The sequence below is a fragment of the Coccinella septempunctata genome, chromosome 8, assembly GCF_907165205.1.
Source record: "Coccinella septempunctata chromosome 8, icCocSept1.1, whole genome shotgun sequence".
In the NCBI taxonomy this organism is placed as follows: Eukaryota; Metazoa; Arthropoda; class Insecta; order Coleoptera; family Coccinellidae; genus Coccinella; species Coccinella septempunctata.
In genome coordinates, this window is record NC_058196.1 from 15,527,914 (window position 1) to 15,538,755 (window position 10,842).

Genomic DNA, 10,842 nt, shown 5'->3' on the forward strand with positions numbered 1-10,842 from the left:
ATATACAGGGTGTCCCAAAACTATCAAACGTCACACCACGATAGAGTAGACCTAATACTACCGAATGATACCAACATTACTTAAGCAAAAATGTACCGTTTCCAAAATAAATTTGGCATTTTCTAACTATTTTTTCAATCACAGGGCCAGTTTATGTTAAAGGATAGAGATTTTTGCTCATATTAATCCTAGAATATTGATTAAAATTATTCTAAATAATTAATCGAAAACTTCAGTAAATGTAAGTTGAAAAAATGTTTTTTTCTACATAATTTTTGTTACTGAACTGAGAATACTGCAATAATCTAAGATTAATATAACCATAACTTCCTTTTCATAAAGGCCTTAGAGGTGTAAGCATGATGATATGGTCCTTGGAAGATAATAATAATAATAATAATAATTTTATTCATTCTTTAGGGCAGGTTACATCTGTATAGAACACGTCAGAAATGAAAACAAAATGAAAAATTAAGAAAAATAGATTAATACCCCAGTAACAAAGAAAAGTAAATGAAAAAAATCCATAAACCTCAAACAATAGAAAAATTCAAAAATTCACCAACACTATAAAAACAATTCACAATCAATAACTCCTTTATTTCTCTCTTGAATTCTCTGTACTCCAAAACTTTTAACTTCTCTGGAAGATGATTAAAAAGCTTGATACCACAGTACATGGGTGAGTGTTCAAATTTAGTTGTTCTATGTTTTGGAATACAGAGAATATCCTTATGCCTGGTATTGTAACAATGAAAATCAGAGCATTTCTTCAGTGAACCAATGTTTCTTTTAATATATAGTAAACATTCAAGTAAAAAAATACAGGGAAAACTCAACAATCTGCTCCCAACAAAGTAGGGTCTACAGGACTCCATAGGTGAAAGATTGAATATGACTCGAATGATCTTCTTCTGTGCGATAAATACACGATAACTCGTAGACGACTCGCCCCATAATACTACGTTATAACTCAGATGAGAGAAGACAAGTGAGTAATAAATACAAATTAGAGATTCCTTTGGTAGAATCTGCTTGAGACTCCTAATGGCGAAGTATGCACTACCCAATTTCGAACAAACTGAGTCAACATGATTCTTCCAACTCAGAACCCCGTCAACCCACAGTCCGAGGAACTTTACACAATCGGAATTCTTCAACTCACCTGTCGAAAGTTTCAAGCTCAGCTGGCAATTCATATCTCGCGACTGAAAGTACAGGAGATCAGTCTTATTTATATTCAGGATTATAGAATTCCGAAAACACCAATCAGTAAAACAGCGCACTACAAGTTCACACCTAGCTGTGAGTTCAACAAGGCTGGATGCTCGAATTATAAAAGAAGTATCGTCAGCAAACAAGACTATTTTGATATGTGCTAAGATCGATGCATAAACAATAACATAAAGAGGAAGATCATTGATAAATAAAATAAATAAAAGAGGTCCCAATACAGAACCCTGCGGGACTCCTAGTTCCGTCAGATATTTGGAAGATTCTTGCTGGCCTACACGAACGTAGAAGTCCCTGTTTTCCAGAAAATCTCTAACCCAGTCGAGAAAGACACCCCTAAATCCGAGGCTATACAACTTAGCCAGAATAAAATCGAAATTCAAACAGTCGAATGCTCTCGACTCATCAAAAAAAAGTCCTGCCACATGCGATTCGCCATCCAAGCAGTCGTATACAAAATTGATCAAGTCGCAAGCAGCTGTATTGGTCGACCGGTTGAGTCGAAAGCCATGTTGGCTTTCTGTGATCAACGAAAATTTATTTAAGTAATCCAACATTCTATTGAGAATTAGTTTCTCCATGACTTTCGACAGAGTGCTCAAGAGAGATATTGGACGATAATTCGCAATATCGTCAGCAGCATTCTTCTTGTGTACGGGAATAACCTTAGCAGTTTTTAAGACGCTAGGAAACCTGCCTGAAGTGACCGACAAGTTAATCAGATGGGCGAGATGCTCAGAGATATAAGGTGAGAGAACCCTCAAACCCTAACGGAAATCATGTCATACCCAGAGCTATTTTTATTTTTCAGGCCATTGATAACGGCATGGACCTCCTCGGTAACTACCGGAAAGAAAAAGAAGTTTCTATCCGATATATATTTGAACAGATATTTGAACGATATTGATAGAATTTATAGGTACCAATGATGTTGTAAAATTCTGAAAGTTTCAGATTTCTAACTCACTTGTTTACTGAGAAAGAACAAATTATGTGGAAATGACGAAAAAAATTTTCTTTCAGAAACTTGTGAATCAATTGTTCCCAAATTTGGATATGTTCGTAAGGCTGACAGTGGCTTCTAGAAAAAAAATTACGATCTTCATCGGATTGAAAGACTCGTTATAAATGAAATTTTTATTTTTCATTTCAATTTTTCACCACAATACAATTCTGGCACTATTATGAAACAATTTCGATTGGAAACCTTGTCCCTTTTTCTATTAAATCGTGATATTTTCGAATTCGACTGTGATTTTTCTACTGGTGCTATTGTCTGTGGCAATTTCAGTCCAGTTACAATAAACTTTTATAAGTTCTAGAGTTTCACCATGAAAACGTTGATTTATTGAATGATTTCGACACCATAGGTATATCTGGAATATAAACTCGCCGTTTTATAAATGATTGCATTCGAGTATTTTGTGGAATTCTTGCCAAATCAAGAGTTGTATTATTACAAAGGCATCAGTATCCATTGGTTGAAATAATTCTTTTTATCGGAACAATATACTCTGCACTGCCAGTTGAGGACGAGATTTTTCTTCAAAAGATGGAACATCAAAATTCGTTTGAAGAAATGTTTACCATATGAAAATCCATAATTCTACTTGAAACAGATTATGCGATTTTCATCAATCAATTTCTTTTTTCTTATACAACCCCAAACGACAATCAACACGGACAATATCACCAGCAGAAAAATCACAATCGAATACTATAGCAAGCTCGTAAATATCTTCATATGATAATAAACGTTTAGAAGTATACTAGAAGCTTTCTTCAATAATTTGGAGCAAACACTACACTTCATTAACCATCTCAAATGAAGACATCTTATTCGCCCAATGAACGTGGAATATACCTTAATTCGTCAAAAATGAACCACGCTTATGGCAGTTGTGTTTGAGTTTGTGCTTAAAATCACATATATATAATATAATATGGCGTTTGGGTCGCGCGTTTAATTTCAGCAGGTTTAGAATTGTAGCCAACGGCGAGAATTTTCTAAATTTTGTTTTATGTGTAAGTCCATTGAAAAAATCATTTCACCTCTGAAACTGAATAACAAGAATGAACATTTGTTTTTCAATGAAAAAATTTTTCTATTTGTTTTTTGTTTGACGAATAAAGAAATTTCTGGCTTCCCAAGATGACGAACTGATTAATGGTGAAAATGAAAACTCCATAATAATAATAATAACAATAATAATTTTAATAATTCTCAGTATCAAGATACAGGAAACGTCAAAGAAAAAAATCAAATACAATAGTATTCAAAAATATGTAAATGAATTTGTAGAGGACTAATACCACAATTACACATAAAACTAACAAAACATTGTTGATCCATTTATTCATGTAAAAAAGAATGAAGGCCGGTCCAAAAATTATTTCAAGCTATATATAGTTGTCTTAAACAGAGCCCTCTTTATCTCCCTGTCGAATCTCGTAGCATTCAACCGTTTTATAGTATCCGCCCTAATAGCACACAACGTCCATGGGACGTACAATACATGTCCATTTAACGTCGGAACGTCCATGGACTTGATTTGTATGTCCTTTGGACGTCCGTTTCCGGACAGTTTTAGAAAGTCCAAGATGGATATCCATTGTTAGTCCAATTTATGTACAATGTCCGTATCTCATATCCATTGGATGACCGTGATGGACATAATACGGACTATATGACATATGTCCGTATCATATAGTTCCAAAATAGTCCCTAATCGACTTAATACAGGCAATGTCGAAAATATGTCCTTACTGGATATCCATTAGGTGTCCGTGATGAACATAGTAGGGACCATATAACATACATATATATTACATGGTCCATATAACGTCCATCACGTACACCTAGTGGATATCCGGTAGGGACATCTTTTGAATGTCCTCACCGGATATTCACTAGGAGTCCATAATGGACGTAATATGGACCAAATAACATGTATATATTACATAGTCCGTATAACGTCCGTGACGGACACCTATTGGATATCCGGTAGGGACATCTTTTGAATGTCCATACCGGATATTCACTAGGAGTCCGTAATGGACGTAATATGGACCAAATCACATATACACATTACATGGTCCGTATAACGTCCATCACGGATACCTAGTGGATATCCGGTAGGGACATCTTTTGAATGTCCATACCGGATATTCACTAGGAGTCCGTAATATGGACCAAATAATACATACATATATATCAATGAACACCAAAATTTAATATTATTTTTCTCTAAACTCCATTTTTCCGCTTTGTAGTATATGAATATCTTATGAATATTATATTATGTATAACGTTATGATGAACGAAGACTAAATACTTGAGGAATTACTATCATAAAATAATCTATGTTTGAGTTTTAAGACTTTAGTTTTTATTATATGGTATTTCTGTATTAATCGACCACTATTCCATAAATCAGTTAACAATATAATGAATATGTTCCTACAAGTAGGTATATCGTATAGTCTCGTTAGCTAGGACGGTTGCAGCGAAGACTCAGTAATGCGATGTCCCCACGTACTCGCGAGTTAAATCCGGGCCAAGTGTAGAAACTTTCTAGTAAGTATGAATGGAAACGAGAACAACACAGAAAATACCATCTGCGTCTGAGTGTAAGACATTGGGTTTTAGGACATTAAAATTCTAATAGATAGGATAGCCAATGTCGTGGTAAATTTTTGTACCGTTGAGATAGCTAATGATGGTCCCAACGGGATATCCATTGGACGTCCGCAATGGACTTCCGAATTCGGTTCAAAGTTGTGACATTTGTACGTCCCTCGGATGTCCATAGAACGTCCATTGTACCAGAAATGGACGTCCCATGGATGTCCGTGATGTCCGAAGAGGACGTCCTATGGATGTCCATAGGACTACTTTGTGCTATTAGGGCGGTATCGAATTGTACAAAACGACTCCCCAGTAATCAACAAACTGCTGTGATGATGTTAGACGATGAAAGGGTATTTCTAAAGCTGTTCTATTTCTTGTTCCATACGGATGCCTCTGCATATTCCTCGGGAAATTTCTGATATTAGTGTAACGTTTTCTTCGCTTGATTAAAACGTCCAACTTATTAAAATTATTTATTTACACTTAATACACTTATAACTTACAAACTAACTATGACACAACTATTTATTTCCACTCGTATTTATTTCCACTAGTCGCTTGTAACTGTACTTGTACTTACCTACCTGCTCCTCCGCTGGGCTTATATAGGCGCCGGAAACATTCAGGTAGATTCGCGGTTATTCTGGAAGCTCTCGACCGCTCTGGTTTTCGAAAGGTCCAACCGCAAGGGCCGGACTGGTTACATTAGCATTCACATACTTCAGTGTGGACGATATGAAAATACTTGGGATAGTCAAGATGCCCCCAGCCCTGAATGCCTCTCTACAACTGCCTCTGGGTCCAAGGCCGAAAACAGCCCTTATAGCCCTTTTCTGGAGTAAAAGCGCTCTTTGCGCTTCCGATGAACTACCCCAAAAAGAATGGCGTAGGAGGCCACACTATGGAAGTTGGCAAAATAAGTTAGCCTGGCCATTTCATATGTTGTGCACATTTTCCCCTGTCGAATGGAATATACAGCTACTGACAGTTTTGCCACCAGTGCATCAATGTTGGTCCTCCAGCCTAGTCCAGATTCCAAATGGACTCCCAAAAACCTAACGGAGGATCTCTGATCCAATGCATGGGAAAATGTGAGCTGCTGTGTCTTGCTCTCATTCATTTTCAGTCTATTCGCCTGAAACCATTTTCCGATGTCTTCCAGTAGTTTCCTCGCTTTAGTTCGTATCTCGTCCACACTTCTACCTCTCAGCATAACAGAGGTATCATCAAGGAGCATATAACATAGTAGAGTCTGACGTATGATATAAGTTTTCTCTTTTTGAACCGACCACTCTTAATCGCGTGAGCTGTTGGAGCTAATTAGTTTTTTCGTTCTACTGAGGTTCAAAAGGGATTTCCTTCATATTCATCTTGATCAAAATCAAGTACAAACGCACAAATTTTACTAATTTTTCAACAATAGATGCTTGACTGTTCGAAAATTTGTAATTTTTGTTTCTATTTCTGTTGGATACCAGAAGATAAGTTTTCAAAGTGTACTTTTTTCATGGTGTTATATTTTTTCAAGAAAATGGGTTTTAATGTTCAAATCATATTTGTCTCAACGAGTTTACCGTTTTGTATGATTATTTGAATGAATAAAAATTCAACTCTCGAAATCAGTCCATGGGACTCTTGATCCACAGAGAATGGCAGCCACCAAACTTGAAATATGAACTGTTTCGCATGAAATTTTATCCGAATTTCATTGACTCCAAAGTTTGCAAACTCCAACAATCCACATTCTTCCCCCTGCCCTACCGTTTTGTGCTGGGGTGAACGCGACGTATTCTTCGGAAGGAGTAAATTAAGCGGGAAATCTTTGCGTGCATAATTAGGAGCAACGAGTCGTGTCGGGCTTACAGAAAGTCTTAAGAGGAACTGCAGTTTGAAGAAGGGGGAACGAGGCTGGCTGCCCTCTTCAGGATATGATGGCGAGGCGAGAAAGTGAGGCCGTTGTTGATTTATGGAATTTCTCATTTGGCATCTTGCTGGCGGTTGAGGAGAGAAACGGGAGGAAGTGAGCTGTAAAGGGAAATTTGATTGATTATGGTCTCTTTGAATTCGTATGTTAAATACCCATAGATATAGAGTCGGGATTAGGCATAATGATGCTGGTTTCAGTATGGAAAATAAACGAAGAACTAGTAGTTCAACGAGGAATCTGTATCTCTACCTCCCCTTATACAGTGTGGTCTAACTTAACGGACCCGACAATATCTGATTCTAGGCGAAACAACTTTTCAGCTCTTTGCATCCCTCTAACAGCAATCTATTTTTAATAGGGATGAGGGATGTTGTGATACCTCATGTTGAAGATGTTATCAAGTAGGTTAACGAATTCCAAATTTCGAAAGGAAATGAAGGACATATTAATCAGTAATTTTTCTTTATTCAGTAGAGGAGTTCATTTCTTTTTGGAAAGCATAATAGCTGGAGAGCTAGTGAACCCTGGGAGTAACGGTCTCCCTGAAAGGTTAGAAATTTGTATACTTACGATTTATGACATGCTAAGAGCAATAGCCATGACCTGGCAGGCGTCAGCCCTGCACGTCATCAGCCCCTTTATTTTTTGGACTGTTAAGTAAATTGAGTTTCAAAACTTGTTTCTGTAAATTTGAAAATTTAATAGGATAAAGTTTATTTATTGTACATCTTAAAAAAAAATTGACAGGCGATTACAATAAGCAGAATTATATGACAGATCAATTAGAAAACGTACAGTTGATGAGGTAAAATAAACTTTATCCTGTATACTTAAATTTTTTATATGTTTTCAAGTAAACGTCTCAGAGTAAATATGTACAATGCCAGGCGGTTTTGAACAGCATAAGACCTTGACAGGCGAGGGGACAGCTGCTAAGGGCGTGCAAATAAGAAATGTTACATGAACGCATACAGTAAATGCAATGTATTTTATTGGGTTTTATGCAATCTACATTATTTTTAACATTCATTTTCTTCAGCATCATCCGAAATTTCGCTATCACTGTTTTCATCATCATCTGATTCTTCAACAATGTTTTCCTCATCTGAAATTAGTAAAAAAAATATTTTAATGAATCAATAAGGTTGTTAAGAATTAAATATCAAGCTCAATTACATAGGACTGCGTATTAAATGTTACGGAATAAAATAGTTGTTACCTGAAATGCATTCCTCTGTTTCAGTCGATTGTGCTGTGGCAGTATCAGCAGGTCCTTGTAAAAGTATGTCGTATATAGGAGATGGAACCGTATTCCTCTCAAACCAATTAAATTCGTAACGACTATCAATTAAGTTCCAACCGTTATTTTCAGGTGTAAAAATTGTTGGTTCTTTTAAATTACAATTTCGCCATATATTTGTAATGTAGGCAGTTCTCAATAATTGTTGATGTAGTTCACGTTTGCAGAGTGGTAAATTCGATGAATCATAGCTCACTACTTTTTTCATAAACACTTTAGGATTATTTGTGTTGTACGTAGCAAGGAACTTTTCATAACGTGCATTATTTAACATTGAACATTTCAAACCATACATTTGGCATACAAATTTCTCTAGTATCGGGAAAATTTTTTCTTTCTTCTGTACTATTTCTGCGTTTCCTAATTCTTTGAATGCCTTCTGATATACACTCGATTTCTGCAATATTTGCACGTTATGCACGTTATGAAAAGTTCCTTGCTACGTACAACACAAATAATCCTAAAGTGTTTATGAAAAAAGTAGTAAGCTAAGTTCTTGAACCAAACGTTATAAGAAAACCGAATTTCCGAGAACCCTTTTCAATCCACGAATCCAAAAATAATTCAAAATTATTGAAAATTTAATCAACGAAAAACGAAAGAAGAGTACGTTATGCTCGAATAACCAACGACCTCTTCATAAAAGACATCTACAGGAGCAGAGCATATGCACTAAAATTTAGCTCTTGAAATTAAATTATTTGATTTGAATTTATGTTGCAAGGATTCTCATGATTGCTGTGCATGAAACACCAAATATATCGGACAATTTCCTAGTACTAAAGGTCGGATCCATTGCTACATGACCTAAGACAGCCAAGTTCCTCGCTTCGTCTCTTTCATGGATCGTCTTTTTGTTTCCGACTAAACCAGAAGCGTCAACTTTGGCAACTATGCTCCATTCACTTTTATTTTAGCAGTCGGTTGACCATGGAAATTTGACACATACCACTCTGTATAGTACGAAAATGTGGGGCTATGAAGCTTGTCAAAAAAATTTTGGGTTTCAAATCAACGCTATGTTGCCCGTTCTACGTGAAAGTATTTTATCACAATGTCGAATCTATTCGGAAAATATGTGACGAACATATCATAATTGTTTTTTCCCTTTTTTCGTCTTTTTGTAGATTCATTCCCGGCAACGGGATACAGCAATGAATGAATGAATGAATGAATTGAAGTTCATACAAACAGATTGAAGGCATACCAAATCCAGTTATTTGCATGGAAAAAACAAGAGATCAGTATAATATCATAATATGCACTAGCTTGAGGATAGTTAATGTTCGTTATCTTCTTTGGCTAAACTTTGAATACGTTACATCAGTTGTAGATTTCAAAAATATTAACCCGAAGACGAAATGCATATGATGCAGTGGTTGGGAATGGGTAAGTTCCGAAGGAATCAACAGATAATTACAAGAATGTTAAATTCTTCAACAAAAATCATCTTGCATCAATATAAGTAAAAGGAATTAAAGGAAGTTTCAAGTCAAGATGAACTTCACCTTTGAACAAAAATTTCACATGAATAAACAATTAACAGGACAACTGGCGCGTATTTGTGGGTGTTCATCTTAATACATTGGTATTTATTGGTACCTTGAGACATTTACAATGTATAGGACAAGTCAAATGAAAAATAGAAAAATTAATTTTCTCTAACTTATTCTATGATGACATTAATCGAAAATCCTGTAGTAAACTTTTCACATTAATTCACTCAGACATAAAATTCTCAAATGCCACCACTTTTTTGGGTCTCCCAATAGATAGAAACTCTTTGTCATCCTCTTCATTCTTCTTCTGGTACATTGAATATGTTCGCTACCGTCTGACGTATTGTGGATTTTAGAATATCAGAGTATAACTATTTGAATGAGCGGTCCTGAATTCCAAATAGCACTTCCTGAAACCCTGTCTTCTCTTTTTTTCAATCTCTTTCGGCTTTTTCGTAATAAAAATTGATATTAGTTGTGGCAACGGCGTTATGACATTCACGACATTTCATGAGTGCCAACCTTACTCCGTTCTAGTTACAAAAACTTGAGAAAATTATTTCATGGCCAACCGACTGCTGAAATAAATGTGAATGGAGTATAGTTGCACAACGTAAGCAGCGGATAGAAAAATTTTCTGCTATTTCGAACTTAAACGTTGATCGAATACACATGCTTACAACCTAACAAAACAAACCGGCCAGCATGTCAGAATATTGACATTAAAACACAACCCACTGGTGTTATCTGTGAATAGGTAGGTATGTGACATGTGAGTTTCCTGCATTACCTGCATAATATATCATATAGGCTATAAGGTTTTGAACTACTGTAGCTTGGTTGGCTGAAATTACCACTAAGCATTTACGAAAAACTTAATGAATTTGTGGTTAGCTCTGCGAACCATTGGTCCTGAAAGGGTTAAGTATAATGGTGTGTAATTGAAAAAAAAAAATCGAATAACAAACTAATTTTTTTTTATTTTAAATATTTTTTAAATTTGAGCACAACCCTTTCAAGGGTTATGAGCTTTTTAGTAGGTACGAAACATGTGATTCTTCCATTTGTTCGAAAATTTGATGGAGTAAAACAAAGAAACGGCTGACTGGATTGAAGTTCTCCCAATATTTTCGAGGTAGCGCTTGATTTTCCGAAAAACTGCAAAAACCCTTTTTATGTTGCTTTTTTAAAATCATGTCAGGTATGGAAATTTGTTTTTTCAAAAACAGTGGCTTATCGTTGTAGAATTCAT